Here is a 17,534-nt window from a genome sequence, read left to right as displayed (position 1 = left end):
GGCTCCTGTGTAGAGTTTATGAGAAAACCTGCAGGTGGCTGGGGGGCCTCCCAAGAGAGAGGGACAAGGCTAGTCTCCAAACAATGGAAACTGAGGGCCAGGGAGCCTGCTGGTGCTGTCCCTACAGGTCAGCCTCCAGGTAGGAGAGGACAGGTGGAAAGCACATTGCTGGTCATCCGAGGCCATGCCAGAGGACCTCGGCAGCCCTGCCAGCCCTGGAGCAAGGGTCAGCCCTCAAGGAGGGGCCAGGTCCTGGGTCAGAGCCACCAGTGGGCGTCAGCCATGCTGTGCCCTGAGCAGGGCCTGCATGCACCACTTGCCTTGGGTGAACAGCAAGCTATCTGCGTGGGAAGAGAGGAGGCTTTGGGGGTATCCCCTCCCCAGGAGCAAGAAAGGGCAGATGTGAGGACAGTTGTAGGGTAGGAAGGTCAGAGGGTGACTTCGTGGCTCTGCCCTGGCAAGGGCCAGGACAGGCCAGGGCGGGCATTGGGTTAGATGCTGCCCTTTGCCTGTCTGCACATTTCTCCTGGGAGCTTAAAGATCATGACATCATCTTTGTGATGACCCACCATGTTGAAAGAAGCCCATCTGGGATTGATGCTGTGTCCCAGCATCCATCTTGTGACCAGGGCCACTCTACTTTCACAAGAAATTAGGAAAGTACAAAGTAGAGTCCATACAAAGGCCTGATGGTCCTGGGCCAGACCTGAGGAAGTAGGTGGGAGGGCCTCCTGCTGTGCAGCTCATCTTGGGAACTTCCCCCACCCCACCCCCACCCCCTCACTGCGGCTTGTGGCAGCCTGGAGGCCTCGGGCACAAGGGTTTATTGGTATTCAATTTATGCATTTGTTTTGGGTTTATATTAGCATATATTTAAGTTATATGATAAAGATAATTTAGGTTGACATTAGTGAAAAAAAAATTTTTTTTTTTTTGGAAATTGTCCATACATTACTCATGCAAGAAATACCTAACACAAGACATATGTCCTCAACTTCGCAGTGTGGTGAGAAGTAGGCAGGATATGCTGCAAGTCACTGTGGAAACCAGCCAGGTTTCCAGGGTCTTGGGATGGTGGCCTTATTTTCAAGCGGACTTCACCTTCCTTGCCCTTATCACAAGGATGTAGTGAGGATCAGGTATATGGAAATGTGTTGGAATCTGCAAGGCGAGAGATACACTCCATCCAGCCGTCTGTCTGTCCCTCTGTCCATCCATCCGTCTGTTTGTCTATTTATCTGTCCATTTGCCTTTATTGGGCTTTCTTTGGTGTAGTCAGCTCCGTTCACACTCATGAATGCAGATGCTCACAGAGCCCTGAAAGTCACATTATCCCTCTTTTACAGATTAATAAATGGAACTTGGAGAGGTTAAGAGGTTTCCCCAAGGTCGCCAAGCTGCCAGGCAGGCACCCGACTGACCACATGTTGTGACAGGCACTGGCGTGACAGATGGTAATTTCGGGTGTGTTAAGAGAAGGCCCCTTGTGGGTCAGGAAGGAGTGGGGACGGGCAGGCATGGGCAGGTTTCTTCATTGCCCTGCAGCCCTTGCTTTCTCCCTAATGCACGAACCTCATTTGAGCTGTTCTGCTCCACTGCACACAGCCCAGAGGGCCGTGAGTAATGCGGGAGGAGCTGGGACCTCTGGGGAGAGCAAAAGGTTGGCTTTGGGGGAAGATTGGCCACATCAGCTGGGAGTCCTGTTAAGTGTGGCCTGGGAAAGAGTCCCATTTTTAAAAAACTAAAATGCCATTTCATACACTCACACCAGAGTGAACGCATTCTCTGCTATGTGAGGAGCTCAGCATGGATTCAGAGCAGAATTGCAGTGACGCTGATGAGAATGATGATCATTGGCAATGATCGTTGATGATCTGTTTGGGGCCAGACTCTGTATGTAGCATCCTAAGGCCGATATTATTATCGCCAACTTTACAAAAAGGAAATTGGCTACACGTTAAAAAATACTTAAAAGTAGAGGTTGCTTGAAGCCCTAGCAGGAATAAATGTGTTTGTTTTTAGTGTGCTAGAACATAATTAATATTAAATGAGTTCTAAAATAAATAAGTAAATAGGAAAACACGGCTGTAGCCCTCAACAGTTCACTCTTTTCCAACCAAGTGTAGCAGTGGACCTCCAAAATTCATCAAAGTTCAATCTGAACAGAAGAGACAAAAAGGGGGCAAGCATAACTTCAATATTGTCAGCACTGTTTTTTATTAATTTGATGTCTCATTTTGCCCTTTTCATATTTTGGGGAGCTATTTTTGTTGAAATATTCTCCCTTAAAATTCCCTTACAAAGTACTGTATTTGTCAGGGTTCTCCTGAGAAACAGAACCAATAGGGTTTATGTGTGTGTATCTGTATCATCTCTCTCTATTTACATATCCATCTACATCATTTACACCTTTATCCTCGTCATCAGTATCTGTGCATATTGGTGTCCTCTCCTCTCTCCCCATGGGCTGGAGACCAGAACAGGTCAGTTCAGGTCTGCAGGTGGTCTGCTGTCAGAGGCCTCTCTTTCTCAGGGGAGATCAGTCTTCTCTTTATTAAGACCTTCAACTGATTGGATGAGGCTCCTCAGACTAGAGAGGGTTAACTGCTTTACTCAAAGTCTAATGATTTAAGGGTTAATCACATCTAAAATATAACTTCATAGGAAAATCTAGAACAATGTTTGACTAAATAGGCTTAACCAAGTTGGCACAAAATTAACCATCAAAAGTACCATTCATTTTTTAAAGAACATATTTAGTTACTTAAATATTCTTTTAAAAATAGGGTCTTGCATCTAGTCAAACATTTAGAGCTAACTTCTACTCTACAGGAAACACAGATGGCAGAAGGACTAGTGAAATAGCATCTGCAGAAGCCAGGTCTGGATTTAGGAATTCTGGGGGATGCATGACTCAGCCACCTGACATGGCAGTGACAGGACAGATCCTGTCCGCACTCACACTAGGGGGTGGGGGTGGGGTGGGCTGGGAGGGAGCCGTGGCAGGAAGAGGGTTAGGAGACACAGGAACGAAATACAGTGTGTGTGCCACTGTCCTGATCGTAATAAAGCCAATGAATAAAACTGAAAGAACGTTTTCTTTCTTGGACAATATGGGAAGTTTAAATTTGAAATAGGCACAAACTGACATTAAGAAATTATGGTGAGTTTTCATAGGTGTGAAAATGCCATTGTGGTCAGGTAAGAAAATGTCTTTTTTATTTGAGATGCAACTGATGGTTTTGCAGGTGAAACGACATGATGTTTGGGGTTTACTTTGAAATTACTCCAGCAAAAAGAAAGGTGAGGATTGGTGAAACAAGTATGGCAAAATGCTGGTGATTGTCTAAGCCGCTGATGTGTATGAGGCCCATTGCACTATTTTTGTGTATGTTTAGATATTTTCATCAACAAAAGTATAAAATAAGTAAACCTATTAAATATTAAAAACTTGCATGTTTACATATACGTATAAGTAGATATAAATAATTCTATTAACATATTGTACTGACTTTCCATATCAAAAATCTTACAGGGCGCCTGGGTGGCTCAGTCAATTAAGCATCTGACTTCGGCTCAGGTCATGATCTCGTGGTTCCCCAGTTTGAGCCCCACATTGGGCTCTGTGCTGACAGCTCAGAGCCGGGAGCCTGCTTCAGATACTGTGTTTCCCTCTCTCTGTGCCCTTCCCTGCTTGTGCTCTGTCTCTCTCTCAAAAAGAAATACAAGTTTAAAAAAGGTTAAAAAAAATCTTTTAACAGTTTGAATTTGTGTTGGTAAAATTGTATTTGTTGAAATTCTTTTAGGCATCTTTCAAGTGCACCTCATACTCCCTTTGTATACAAGACAAAAGTCACACGCTTCCAAGTTTGTTCCTTAATAAACCCAACTATTCTTTCTACATTCCCATCTCTGCACTAGGACATAAATTTCATTAGGGCAAAATGTTTGTTCACTGATGTATCCTAGCTCTTGTAATACTTATATGTGTTGAATGAATAACTGTTTTTTTTCCAGAAAATACTTGGAATTGTGAATAAACATTTCACAAATTTGAACAGTGTTTCCATTCAATGCAAACTGATGAGCTAATCCAACTTTTCAGGAATTAGTGAATGCATATAGCATCAGCTCTGCATTTTCCTTTCAGAGTTTCTTTTTAAAAATAATTTATACTCTTTATTTTTTTAAATTACTTATTTAACTATTTTTGAAAAAATTTTTAATGTTAATTTTTGAGAGAGAGAGACAAAGTGCAATCAGGGCAGGGGAAGAGAGAGAGGGAGACGCAGAATCAAAACCATGTTCCAGGCTCTGACCCGTCAGCACAGAGCCTGACACTTGACTTGAACCCACGAACTGCCAGATCCTGGCCTGAGCTGAAGCCGGACACTCAACTGACTGAGCCACCCAGGCACCCCAAATGTTTATTTATTTTTGAGAGAGAGAGAGAAAATGTGCAAGGAAGAGGGCAGAAAGAGAGGGAGTCAGAGGATCCAAATCCAGCTCCTCGCTGACAGCAGATGGCCTGATATGGGGCTTGAACCCATGAACCGCGAGACCACGACCTGAGCCGAAGCTGGATGTCCAACCAACTGGACCACCAATAAAATAAAAATTTTATTTTTTTAAAAATAGCCCAATATGAAGCTCTAACTCACAACCCCAAATCAAGAGTCACATGCTCCACCAACAGAGCCAGCCAGGTGACCTTGTAATCTAAACATTTTACAAACCTCATAATATAGTATGATCACATATTGAGATCAATGGTAGATTACATAAGATTCACATTAAATTGTTCCAAAAGCATATTTATGAAACTCAGCAGAAAACATTTAAAAACATCTTACACTTTTCTCAGATGCAACCTGACAGACAACGCATCTCAATAAAGGGAAGCCAATTTGGTGACCAGGTGGGTTTCCTCCTGGGTTGTTCTTACAACATATTTCACGCTTCCTGGGTTTCATGTCTTGTCTGGAAACCCAGGAAGTGGGTTATATAGCACTGCAAAGCCCAAAGCAACATCAAACAAAAATAGGCTTAGGAGCAAATAAGAAGGGCAAAATTTTGAAGGGCAAAATTCCTTATTGGTTGCTTCTTAAGGCCATGTAGCCAGCAAAAACAAACAAAACAACGGATCTTAGTGACTTATGACACTGTTAACACTGTTAACTGCTGATTCAGCGTACGCCACCAAATAAACAGATGAGAGACAAAACGGAAGACCTCAAGCTGGCTTCTCTACTTTTCATGCAGGACTGGATGATTCACAGCCTGGAAAGTGTTGGCCTTAAAAGATAATATAGTCGGTTATTTCACCAGCAAAATGGGTTTACCCGGGAGCAACAGGTGAACCGCAAACCAGGGAAAGGAGGCGGTGGAGAAGCACATGCAAATCTGGACAACGACCCGGGGAGGCTCTTTTATAGAGAAGGGGGTGGGCGGGACTGCTTTGGAACGAAAGCCCATTGGAGGGCGGTGGCTGCTTCTCATTGGCTGCAGGCGAGGGCCGCTTGCTTTGGCCCCTGAGAGGGGATCTTCCCGCTTCTGCTGAGCTGCGCAGTGGTGAGGCTGTCTTTCCCCTTCAGGGGTTCCTGACTTTGTTTGAAGTGAGGTTTGTTTATTTTAGGAAAAGTAGTAGGGGGAGGGGAGGAGGAAGCCTGTCTACAGTCCCGGTCTCAAGGACCGCCACCCCATCCCGTCCCCCAGCAGCTCATGGGATTCACCGGCAGGGGCAGGCAGGCAGGAGCTGGGATGGATGGGTGCAGGCTCCGGGTCCGCCTGGTCCTCTGAGCTTTGTGGAGGAAGGTGGGCGGCTGCTGGGGAAACAGCCTGGGGGCTTCTCTGCACAGTGGCCAGGCCTGCCGTGGTCCCAGGGCACGTGGCCTGGTCAGTCAGGTGGCACCAGCTCCCTCCCACCTGTCCTCCTCACCGTGACCTTGTCGGGCCTGAACGTGGGCGGGGCCTGCGACTGCTGCAGAAGTGAGGGGTCGCCTGACCCAGCCGCCAGCGGGCTGACTGGCTCTCCCTCTCCCAGCAACCTCTGCTCCCGCCTCCCGAAACCCCCCTGGGTGGGAGAGAGAGGCTGTGTGTCCCCACTCACCCCCGGTGAGCCCCCAGGTGATGTAGCCCTAGTGACACTGACTCAGCTGCAGAGTGAGCCCACCAAACAGCCAAGACCCAGCTGAGAACCACACAGGGCTGTTTTTAAAGGGACAGACCCATCCAGGCCACCCCAGCCTCTGCTTCCAAGTACACAGCGTGACAGAGCCCTTGGGGAGGCCTGCGAAGAAGGTGCGGCTGGCTCACAGTTCCAGGACGCGGGGCGGGGGTTGGGGGCGGGGGGGGGCGGGGGATGTCCAGGCACAATACTGCTTCTCACATACTCTTACTGGATTTGGTAGTGTAGAGAAGGTCCAGGAAGAATTTATAGCCCCCCGCCCCAAGTAAGAAAAAACCACTCAAAATGCTCAATGGCACACAGCCCTGTCACTCCTCGGTGACCAAGGACTTTCCCTGGGTTGATCCTTAACTGCTGCAGTTTATTTATTTGATGAATGTTGAGTTGCTTTGCCCTCGGTGCTGGGGACATAGCTGTGAAGAAGATGGGAAGCATGCCTCCTCCTGGAGCCTGCAGTCTGGCAAGGGAGGCACTCAGATGCAGCGCAGCAAAGCTCGGATGAGGCCAGCCCAGCCAGTGGGGGGTTGTGGATGCACAGGCACAGCCCCTGGATGGCCAGGGCTGCTTTTCCACAGGCACCATCTGAACACATGCAAGAATGACAGAGGCCGAGCACTGGGAAGATCCAGGGGATGCTGAGATCAGAGGCATGGTATGAGCAAAGGTCCTGAGGTGGGAATGACTGTGGAATGTAGGGGCAGGGATAAGACCTCCATGGGGAGCAGGGGCATAGTTCCCAGAAGTGGGAGGAATAAGTTTTTGTTGTTTATAAACCATCCAGTCCATGCTATTTTGTTCCAGCAGCAAATGGATGAAGATAGAAATCGGTACAGAGGAGTGAGGGGCTGCTGTAACCAACACCTGAAAGATGAGGAAGTGGCTTTGGAATGGGGTGATGGGCAGAGGCTGCAAGTGTTCTGAGGAGCTAGAAAAAGCCACTGCTGTGCATGGACTTTTAGTGGTGATTCTGTTGAGGGCTCAGAAGGGAAAGAGGAGGGCTGTAGAGAGAGCTTTAATCCAGAGGAATTGCTGAGTAATCCTGACCAGGATGTTGGTGGCAATGTGGGGGGTGAGGGTTATTCTGACGAGGCCTGCAACAGAAACCAGGAGGAGCATGTAATGGGAAGCTTGGGGGAAAGGCCATCCTTGTTACAAAGTGGCAAGAACTAGGTTCAGTTGGGTTCATATCCTAGGGTTTTGTTGAAGGTGGGACTTGCAAGTGATGAAATTGGGTACTTGGCTCTTTCTAAGCAAAGTGTTGAAGGTGTGGGTTGGCTGCTCCTGACTGCTTATAACAAAATGTGAGAAGACAGAAATGACTTAAAGATGAAATTAGTAAGCAAAAATGAAGCAGAACTTAAAGATTTGGAAAAGTCTTAGCTTATCCACATTACAAAAAGTGAGAACACTAGAGTGTGGCCAAGTGACTGATGAGGTCAGTAAAGTCATCTGTCTCCGCAGAAGCCAGGAGCTACTCTCTGTGACAGTAGCAGAAACAGTTCAGAGATGGTCAGAGCTGCCATTCCCATCAAAGGAGGGGCCACTGTGCCTGTGGGACCTCGGTGTGTGCTGTCCGGCACCACCTCGCATCACCGGCCCCGCTCCTCTGCCACCCCAGGTGTGGCTCTGTTGGGCCCTGGTGTGGTACAGGCTGTGGTGGCCACCACTCCAAAGATGCGGGCAGCAAACTTGGGTGATGTCTGCGTGGTGCCATCTCCACTGGGTGCAGAGCGAATGGGCTCAGGGAGCTGCCCGGAGCCCTGGGCACAGGACCCCAGCCCCAGAGAGCTGCCGTGGGCCATCCCGTGGAGCCGTAAGGGTGATGTTACCACCCCAGTGTGCTCATGAGCCAGAGCACTGCGATCTGGAAAATTGTTCCAAGAAGGAGAAAGAGTCCCTGAGGGCACTGGAGGCACTGGAAGGTGGGACTGTAGTGTTGGAAGTCTGTTTGACTTGCTTTTGGAGACGAAGGAGCTGATATGTGGCAGATTTCAGAGCAGTTACCAATTCCCCCCCCCCCCGCCCCCGCCCCCGTAAGTGTGCCCCTTTGCCATGTGACTTTGCCTCTGTAAAATCTGTTCCTCTCCAGCCATGGATTCTGGGCTGGTCCACATGACTTCTCTGGCCAAGAAGACAGTGGCTTGAAAAGTGCTTTTACACTGGGCCTGCCATCCTCTGCTGCCCACCTCTGTGTGAATAAGCCCAGGCCATTTGCTGGAGACACCAGGCCCAGTGATAGCTAGCATGAACTGTGAGTCAGAAGTGAGGTCCCTATGGCTGCTGTAACTAATTGCCACAAACTTGTTTGTTGAAAACCAGAAATGTATCCTCTTACACTTCTAGAGGTCAGAAGTCCAAAATCAGTCACATTGGACTAACCCATCGTGTCGACAGGGCTATGCATCCTCTGTGGAGGCTCAGCTGGGGTACAGGTGGGGAGGGTGTGGAGTGGGGCTCAGCCTCCTGGCCTTTCCCGGCTTCTAGAGCAACATAGCATGGCTCTATTCCTCCTCCATCTTCAACTCCTCCTCTGCTCTGTCTGGAGCCTCTCTCCAGGACCCTCCCTACGAGGACCCTCATTTAGGGCCCACCTGGAAAATGCTTTCCAGGACAGTCCCCATCTGAAGACTCTCTAATCATCCACAAAGATCACTTTTCCATATAGGACAACATTTATAGGGATTAGGACTTGATATTTTGGGGGGTCATTCTTCAGCCTGCCAACCCTGTTGTGGAGTGCCAGCCGACTGTTGATGTGGGAGTGAGGCTGATACTACTAGCCAGAGAATTTCAGCTGACTCAGAGGGATCGCTGACCACAGTCCTGAACTCATAAGCGATCCTTGTTTCAAACCATTAATTTTTGGTGGCACGTGGGTGGCTCAGTTGGCTGAGTGTCTGACTCTTGATTTCAACTCAGGTCATGATCCCAGGGTTGTGAGATCGTGCCCCACGTTGGGCTCCATGCTCTCAGCTCAGCTTAAGATTCTCTGTCTCCCTCTGCTGCTCTCCCTGGCTCTCTCTCTCAAATAAAAAACCCCACAAACCATTAATTTTTGGAGAAGTTTGTTGTGCAACAAGAACTGATGGAGACATGATGATTTTGGTTGACTGAGTACCCCACCCTACCCGTCTGGATTTGGCTTATTTTCTCAACATGCCTTGTGAAAATACTAGTATAGTAATTTCCTTAGTGGTTAGAAGGATCCCTTTCCACATTTGCCTTTGTTGCTCATCACTAAAACCATGAACCAAACTTTGTAAAATAAAATCAGTCTCATACAGGTAAGATAAGAAAGCAGCAAACACCTTCAGACGTTATTTCTATAGTTTATGTATTTACATGTGTAGGTATGTACGTACCTTTTTCTAGTCATTATTGTATAAATATGACTGTTTTGAGACACAAGGTATACTATGACAGTAGGTAGCAACTTGGTTTTACGAAAGGTTACTTTCTAGATCTGTTCATACTAATACCATTGAGTGCACTGTCCAATCTGCATACATGTGTGTGAGTGTGTGCAGTCTGTGGTGTGAGTGTGTCTGCTCCTGAGATCCACACTGATCATTCTGTCAGGTGCCCCAGCTCCCACCTTGTACCAGACACCTGCTGACTCGAACCTGGGCCACTTCACCTTTTGTTCCATTCTGTGTGCTCTCGGGCTATGGTTTTCCCTCCTTCAATGCAAGTTCCACTTACTTTTCGTGTTTTGGGTCTTTGGTTTGTGGAGGTGCTATGGACAACCTATTTAGTGAAAGCATGTCTTTTCTGCCACCTGCAGGGTTTGGGCAGGTGGGCAGCTCCATGCTGGCTCAGGGGGGCTTATGTTGAGCAGAGCATCATTTTAGTTACTAGGTTGCAAAATGCAGCACAGACAAGCCACTTTTTTGTAGTTTGGGAGCCTGGGTCCACCCTTGGGGTGCAGTTGGGGGCACAATAGTGGCAGCTTCTGGATCCCACTGCTCCAGCGGCTGAGCGCCCCCCCCACCTCCCCTCCCCCCTTAGCGCTTCATCATTCTGAGGGTCCCACATGTTTCATGGACACTGAACAGTCTGCTCGTCTGTCTTCCTGCTGAGACCCCTGCTGAAGCCTCTGCCTGGGAGTCCTGTGCTCTGGTGAGCAGCAGTGTCTAATGTCCATTCTGACCCCTCACCCTGTAAAATGCTGTGAGTCCCCCAAACATCTTCTGAAGCATAGACATGATATTGCATTGTTGGATGGGATAATTTTTAGGATATGAACAAAATGTAGCTTATGCAAAGTGGGCATAAGTAATTTTTCTGTTGGAATACAGATGGGAGCTGAGGCCACCCTATTCTTTGATATTTACATGGCTTTTACTCAGTGTGTGCGGTGGGCATCTCCGAGGTCGGCAGGGGGTGCTGTGAGAGCACCTGAGAGCAGTGTTTACAATACTTACAGTTGTACCTCTGGCTACCATGTTTCTAGAAGCCCAAACCTCCACTGAACTCTTAGTGCTTTTCTCTTGGTCCTACCTGGTTCTGCCATGTGTCCTCTCCCACCTCAGGATTGTGTGTCTTTCTTAGACAAAGCCACTTGCATCTTTGTTTCTTTGATTCCCTCCAAGCCTTGGGAGCCATGCTTTTCACACCCAGAGCAGACTACCAAGGTTTGTTCATTTGTTCGTTTTCAACAGATAAGACCGTTTATTGCAGAGACATCAAGCCACCCTTCCAAGGGAGTCACACATCACATTTTCTTCCTTCCTCGTACACACACACAGGGTTTCAGACAACATCCACACCCCAGTAGTTAAAGTTAACATTTGAGGCTGCACCTGCACAAACGTGCAGTAGTAATATGTATAAAGCTTTTCACTGAGGTAGTACTTGGTAATAGCAAAGGGCTGGAATATCCTTCACCCATACAAGACTGGCTGAATTAATTCTCATATATCCGTAGAATGGAATACCATGTAGCTGTCAAGAAACAAAAGTTTCTATGGACTGATTTGGTTTGATTCCCAGGATATATTGTTAAGTGGAAATAACAAGGTACAAAAGAGTGTATTAGTATGCTACTTTTTGTATGAGAAAATATAAGCACACACATACATATATTTATTTTTCCAAAAGAAACCCATTAAAAGTAAACCAGAAATCAAGGAAAATGATTATCTCCAGGAGATGGTGGGGACAGGGTGCCCTTGGAGCTATGCCAACATAGCAGCTGGTGCAGCAGTGGGATCTGGTGGCCTGTGGAACATGCAGCGTGGAGAAAAGGTGGCAGCTATATATCCTATTTATGCAAGAATGTACATGTGACCCTAATTAATAAATTTGCATCTTTGAAGACATTATCCTAAGCGGGCAAGCAAATCTGTTACCTGTAAGGATCAGGAAAATTGGAAGAGCTCCTTTAAATTTTGAAGTCTGCCACTGTTTTCTTCTCAACAGCTCCCCGGATCACCTGCTGAGTAACAAGAGTGTCACTTTATGTACAAGCAGAGGGAGGTAGATTGCACAGAATATACAACAACAACAACCATAAAAATGGACAGGGTTATCGGACCTCTTTCAGATTTCATTTTCTTCACTAGACTTCCCCTGAATGCAGCAACAAAATTTGAGTCATGGAGCTTAACGGGGAGCAGCAGGGGTGTGGAGCAATTCTCTGAGGGTTCCTATCGTGTGAAAACTCTTTGCCAAAAGCACATACGCTGCTGGAGCCGGAAGCTGGGCCGAGTGAGCCGGTGAAGGCGGGGACGGGAAGGTGGCCAGAGCTCTGCGGAGCACTACTTTATTATTTTGGCTTGTTTTGATTAAAAAAAAATTTTTTTTTCCATTGCACAATCAAGACATTCCTTGTACAGACCACTTGCAGTGATGTCCGAGAAGAAAGAAAATCCCCACTCTTGCCTCCTAGAGACAGTTGCTTTCCACCCAACCTTTCTCTAGAGGAATGGCCACCTCATTTTGGGACCCGTGGCCTTTCAGACATCTGCGTGCAGGTCTGTACCTTCACAGTGGGCTGGGTCCCCTCCCAACAAACCAGATGCTCTCAGGCTGCCCCCCTCCTTCTTCTTCCCTGTAGAGAATCTTGAGGTTTCTCCAAGGTCTGCCTGCCCACCAGCTCTCACAGACTAACCCCACACTGACTGATGGCCCCAAGGGCCTCAGGCCTCTCTCCTAAGCTCCAGACCAGTGAATCTGATGGTCCCAGGACTCACAACCCAAGTCCCTCCCTTGATCACCCCAGACTTCATGGCTTCAAGACCTAACTCTGCCTCCACCTCACCATGCCTCAGATTCCCCATGTGTAAGGATAATAATGTATGTTCTTCAGAGGGTTATTAGGCAGATACAGTAAAATACCTAGAATATCCGCAATAATTGTCACCTCCATTGCTCCTGAGACAGATGCAAGCCTTCACTCACTGCCTGTCACTGTGAGCTCCCCTGGCCCTCATCCCCATGTCTGGCCAGCAGCACCTCTGGGGTCCCCACTCCATCCTTGCCCACTCTACCTTTCTCAGTGATGCTGGAACCCAAAGAGGAGGTGGCCACAGCACAGCACCCTGTGGTAATGGAAATGTTTTGTACCTTGACTGGATGGGGCTGCAGGGAGGTGCGTAGGGCCAGATCCCGGAGGGCTGCCAAGGCTGGCTCAGAAATGCCACCTCCGTCCTGAGGCTTGGGCGAGAAGCCTTGATGGCTCCAGGAAGTAGCTGTGGTTGCTGCTGGGTGGCGATCAGGTTCAGGATCTGGAGCACTGGGGGTGAGTCCTGAGCTCAGAGGCTGGCTGTATACCCGGTGCTGCTCTCACATGCCGGTGCTTGGCCAAGCCAGCTCCGTCTGCTCTTGCCCGCCCTCTCCTGTGTGGTGCAGGAAGGGTGACCCACTTGCACCTCTAGGCAAATCCTGACTGCTGAGGCCAACTTGGTGCCACATCTGTTCCCAGTGATGGCTCAGGTTGGGCATGTGGCTCTGGCCTGTTGGGGGAGGTCCGGGGGGGAGGCCCACCCTTTTCTGCTGTTGTGAGGTGCACCCGGGTGGCTGTGCTTACCTTGCTAAGGGCACAGGTTGAAGTTTATATGAAAGAGAGAGGCTGAGGGAGCAGCAGGAGACAGAGCCTACAGCCATAAGCCCTCCTCCCCTTGGCCTTGAGCCTGACCCTGATAGCGCAGGAAGCCCTGTCATTTCCTCTTGTACTCTTCCGGGACCTGGCAAGAGCTGGGTTTATGGAATGGTGGGCAGATCTGTCTTCACAGGAGATGCAGCAACCCCCCTGGATGAACAGGATCATGGTCTATGCTCACTTGGGCCCATCAAGGCCAGTGGATGCCCAGCTGCCCATCACAATCCCCCTCCCTGGGTGCAGCTCTCTGGGCTAGGTGACTCATTTTCCTACATCCTGAGCCCAGAGTTGTTGCGGCAGCATCTCAGGGCGTCTCCGAGAGCGGGGTGCACCAGAAGCCTGGCTGTGCTTTTGTTTCAGCAGATCAAGTGGGACTCAGATATTCCCTGCCCGTTTCAAAGCATTGTCTGGGAAATAACGTGGCACGTCAGTGTTTTGTCAGGGGTCAGATGAAGGACACACGTGGTAGCCCACAGGCTTGGGCTGTGTTCCTGCTAGATAGACAAGGCTATGGAGACAAGTGCCAGCCCCACAGGAAAACAAGGGGCCTCGAGTTCCCAGGAAACCACTGGTGGGAGAGGTCGTGGGTTTGGGAGAAGGCATAGCCCTGGGTGGGGACGGGGCAGGTCACAGGCTGATTAGCACAGGTGCCCAGAAGCCTGCATCCTATCCCTGCTCTGAAGACAAGCCAGTGGGATCAGGGGTCCGTGGTGCCCTCTTCCCAGTGTAGGACGGGCTCCAGCCCCACTCCTCATCTCCTGCTGAGGAGACTTTAAAGAGGCAGCCTGGGACAGACCCCTTCCATGGGGGCATGCTGCACCCACTGATCGTGGGGACCATGATTTTCTTTGCTGCGAAGTCTACTTTATCTGATACTAATATGGCCACTCTTATTTTCTTATGTTGATATTTTCATGATGCATTTTTGTATCCTTTTACTTTCAACCTGCCTATATTATTATATTTGAAGTGAGTTTCCTGTAGACAGCATACTGTTGAATCATGTTTTCTAATCCAGTCTACCAGTCTGTCTTTTCATTCATTTATTCGGACCATTTATATTTCGTGTAGTGATTTATATATTAGTGCTTATGTCTACTATTTTATTTTTGTTTTGTTTCCTCTGTTTTCATGCCTTCATGTGGATTACTTGAACAATTTTTAAAATTCCACTTTGATTTACCTACAGTGTTCTTCATATAAACTTGATTGTGGGGTACTCAGATATTTAGTTCAACATTATTCTAGGTGTGTCTGTGAGGGTGATTCTGAATGATATTAACATTTGATTTGGTAGACAGAGTAAAGCAGATTGCTCTCCCCAATATGAGTAAGCCTCATCCAATTAATTGAAGACCAGAATAGAAGAAAAAGGCTGAGAAAGGGAAGGGAGAATCTGTTCTCTGCCTGCTTATGAGGCAGGGCATTGGTCCTCTCCTGCCTGCAGACTCAAATTCAGAATCAAGCTACACCATTGGTTCTCTTGGTTCTCAGGCCTTCAGGAAAGAACCATTTGTTTTTCTGGGTCTCTGGTTTTTCTCTCTGTCTCGTATATAGTATTTATATTTATATATCTTCTGTTTATAGGTATCCATATTTTACCAGGCTAGTAAAATGTGGAAAGCATACATTTTTTAAGTGTTTAATTATCTTTGAGAGAGAGAGAGAGAGAAAGAGAGAGAGAGAGAGAGAGAGAGAGAGAGAGAGAGAGAGAGAGAACAAGTCGGGGAGGGGCAGAGAGAGAGGGAGACACAGAATCCAAAGCAGACTCCAGGCTCCAAGCTGTCAGCACAGAGCCCAATGTGTGGCTCGAACCCATGAACTGCGAGATCATGACCTGAGCTGAAGTTGGACACTAAACTGACTGAGCCACTCAGTCTCCCTGAAAACTTACATTTCTTTATGTTCTTTTATACTCCCTTATTTATAATATAGTTATCTTGAATATTTCCTCCACATTAATTAAGGTAGAAAGCATTTCAGATAGTGTTATACTTTTGCTTCAACTGCCAGACCTAATTTAGATGATTCATGATGAGAATATCTATTTAATTTACCCTTACTCTTTGCCATGTTCTTTCTTCCTTCTGGTGTTACAGTTTCCTTTGTTATTGTGTCCTTTCTCTTTAGAGCATGATTTTCAGCCAGTTAAATTTTTTTTTTCAGTTTAAAATTTTGTTATTATTTTAGAGAGAGAGAGAGAGAGTGAGAGCATGAGCAGGGGAGAGGGGTAGAGGGAAAGAGAATTTTTTTTTAATTTGTTTTTTTTAACAAATTTATAGTTAAGTTAGCTAACATACTATACAATGTGCTCTTGGTCTTGGGGGTAGATACCTGTGATTTATCACTTGCATACAACACCCAGTGCTCATCCCAAGAAGTGCCCTCCTCAGTGCCTGTCACCATCCCCCCCCCCCAAACTGCCCCCATCAACCCTAAGTTTGTTCTGTGTATTTAAGGGTCTCCTATGGTTTGCTTCCTTCTCTGTTTGAAACTATTTTTACCCCTTCCCTTCCCCCATGGTCTTCTGTTAAGTTTCTCAATTCCACTTATGAGTGAAAACATGATATCTGTCTTTGACTGACTTATTTCACTTAGCATAATACCTTCCAGTTCCATCCATGTTGTTGCACATGGCAGGATTTCATTGGAAAGAAAGAGAATCTTAAGCAGGCTCCATGCTCAGCGTGGGGCTTGATCCCATGACCCTGGGATCATGACCTGAGCCAAAATCAAGAATCTGATGCTCAACTGACTGAACCACCCAGGTGCCCCTCAGCCAATTTTATAAAGGGTAGTTCTGTTGGTGACAAATTCTCTTAATTTCCCTTCATTTGAAAATGTCTTGATTTCTTCTTTATTTCTGAATGATATTTTTTGCTGGACAGGGATTTGGATTGACAATTCTTTTCTTTCAACCATTGGAAAGGCAGTGCTACCTTGTTCTTACCTCCATGATTTCTGACAAGAAATCACTGTCATTCATAGTGATCCCTCCCACAGGTAGGTGCCATCTCTCAGCTGATGCTTCGAGACTTCTTCTTTTTTTTTAATTTTCAGAAATTTTGCCATGATGTATCTTGGTGGGGATTTCTTTGAGTTTATCACTTTTGGTTTTTCTCTGCTCTTGAATCTACAGGTTTATGTGTTTTGCCAAATTTGGGCAGTTTTCAGCCATTATTTCTTTGAGTACTTTTTCAGCCCTCCCCTCCTCCTTTGTTCAACTCTGATGACACACGTGCTAGAGCTTTTATTATAGTTCCCTAAGTCCCTGAGGTTCTGCTCCCCCCCTCCCCCCTTTTTTTCCCCAATCTATTTTCTCTCTGCTGTTTAGATTGGGTAATTTCTCTTGTTCTATCTTCCAGTTCATTGATGCTTGGTTTTTTCACTCCCTTGTTGTTGAGTCCATCCATGGAATTTATTGCAGTAATGTATTATATTTTCTTGTTCTAAAATTTTTTATTTTTCTTTATTTTTTGTTTCTTTGCTGAGACTTTCTATTTTTTTATTTGTTTCATGTGTTTTGGTAATTGTTCACTGAAGCATTTTTTTTTTTTTTGCTGGTTCCTTTAAAATCTTTGCAGGCAATTCATTTTCCCCCCTACAAACTTAAAAAATACTTAGATTCAAGTTAGCTAACATATGGTGTAGTATTGGTTTCAGGAGTAGAATATAGTGATTCATCACTTACATATAACACCCTGTGCTCATCCCAACAAGTGCCTTCCTTAATGTCTTCACCCATCTAGCCCACCCCCTCACCAACCTCCCCTCCAGCAACCCTCAGTTTGTTCTCTATGTTTAAGAGTCTCTTACTGTTTAAGAGTCTCTTACAGGGGTGCCGCATGGCTCAGTTGGTTAAGCATCCAACTCTTGATTTTGGTGCAGGTCCCATTCTCACGGTTCATGAGTTCAAGTCCTGCATGCAGCTCTGTGCTGGCAGCATGGAGCCTCCTTGGGATTCTCTCTCTCCCTCTCTCTGCCCCTTCACAGATAGCACACTCTCTCAAAATAAATAAACATTTTTTAAAAAGAGTCTCTTACGGTTTGCCTCTTTTTATCTTATTTTATTTTTCCTTCCATTCCCCTATGTTCATCTGTTTTGTTTTAAATTCCTCATAGGAGTGAAATCATATTACATTTGTCTTTCTCTGATTGACTTATTTGCTTAGCATAATATATTCTAGTTCCATCCATGTTGTTGCAGTGGCAAGATTTCATTCTTTTTGATTGCTGAATAATATT

Source organism: Panthera tigris, chromosome C2 (assembly GCF_018350195.1).
Source record: "Panthera tigris isolate Pti1 chromosome C2, P.tigris_Pti1_mat1.1, whole genome shotgun sequence".
Taxonomy (NCBI): Eukaryota; Metazoa; Chordata; class Mammalia; order Carnivora; family Felidae; genus Panthera; species Panthera tigris.
Note: the sequence above shows the minus strand (reverse complement) of the source record.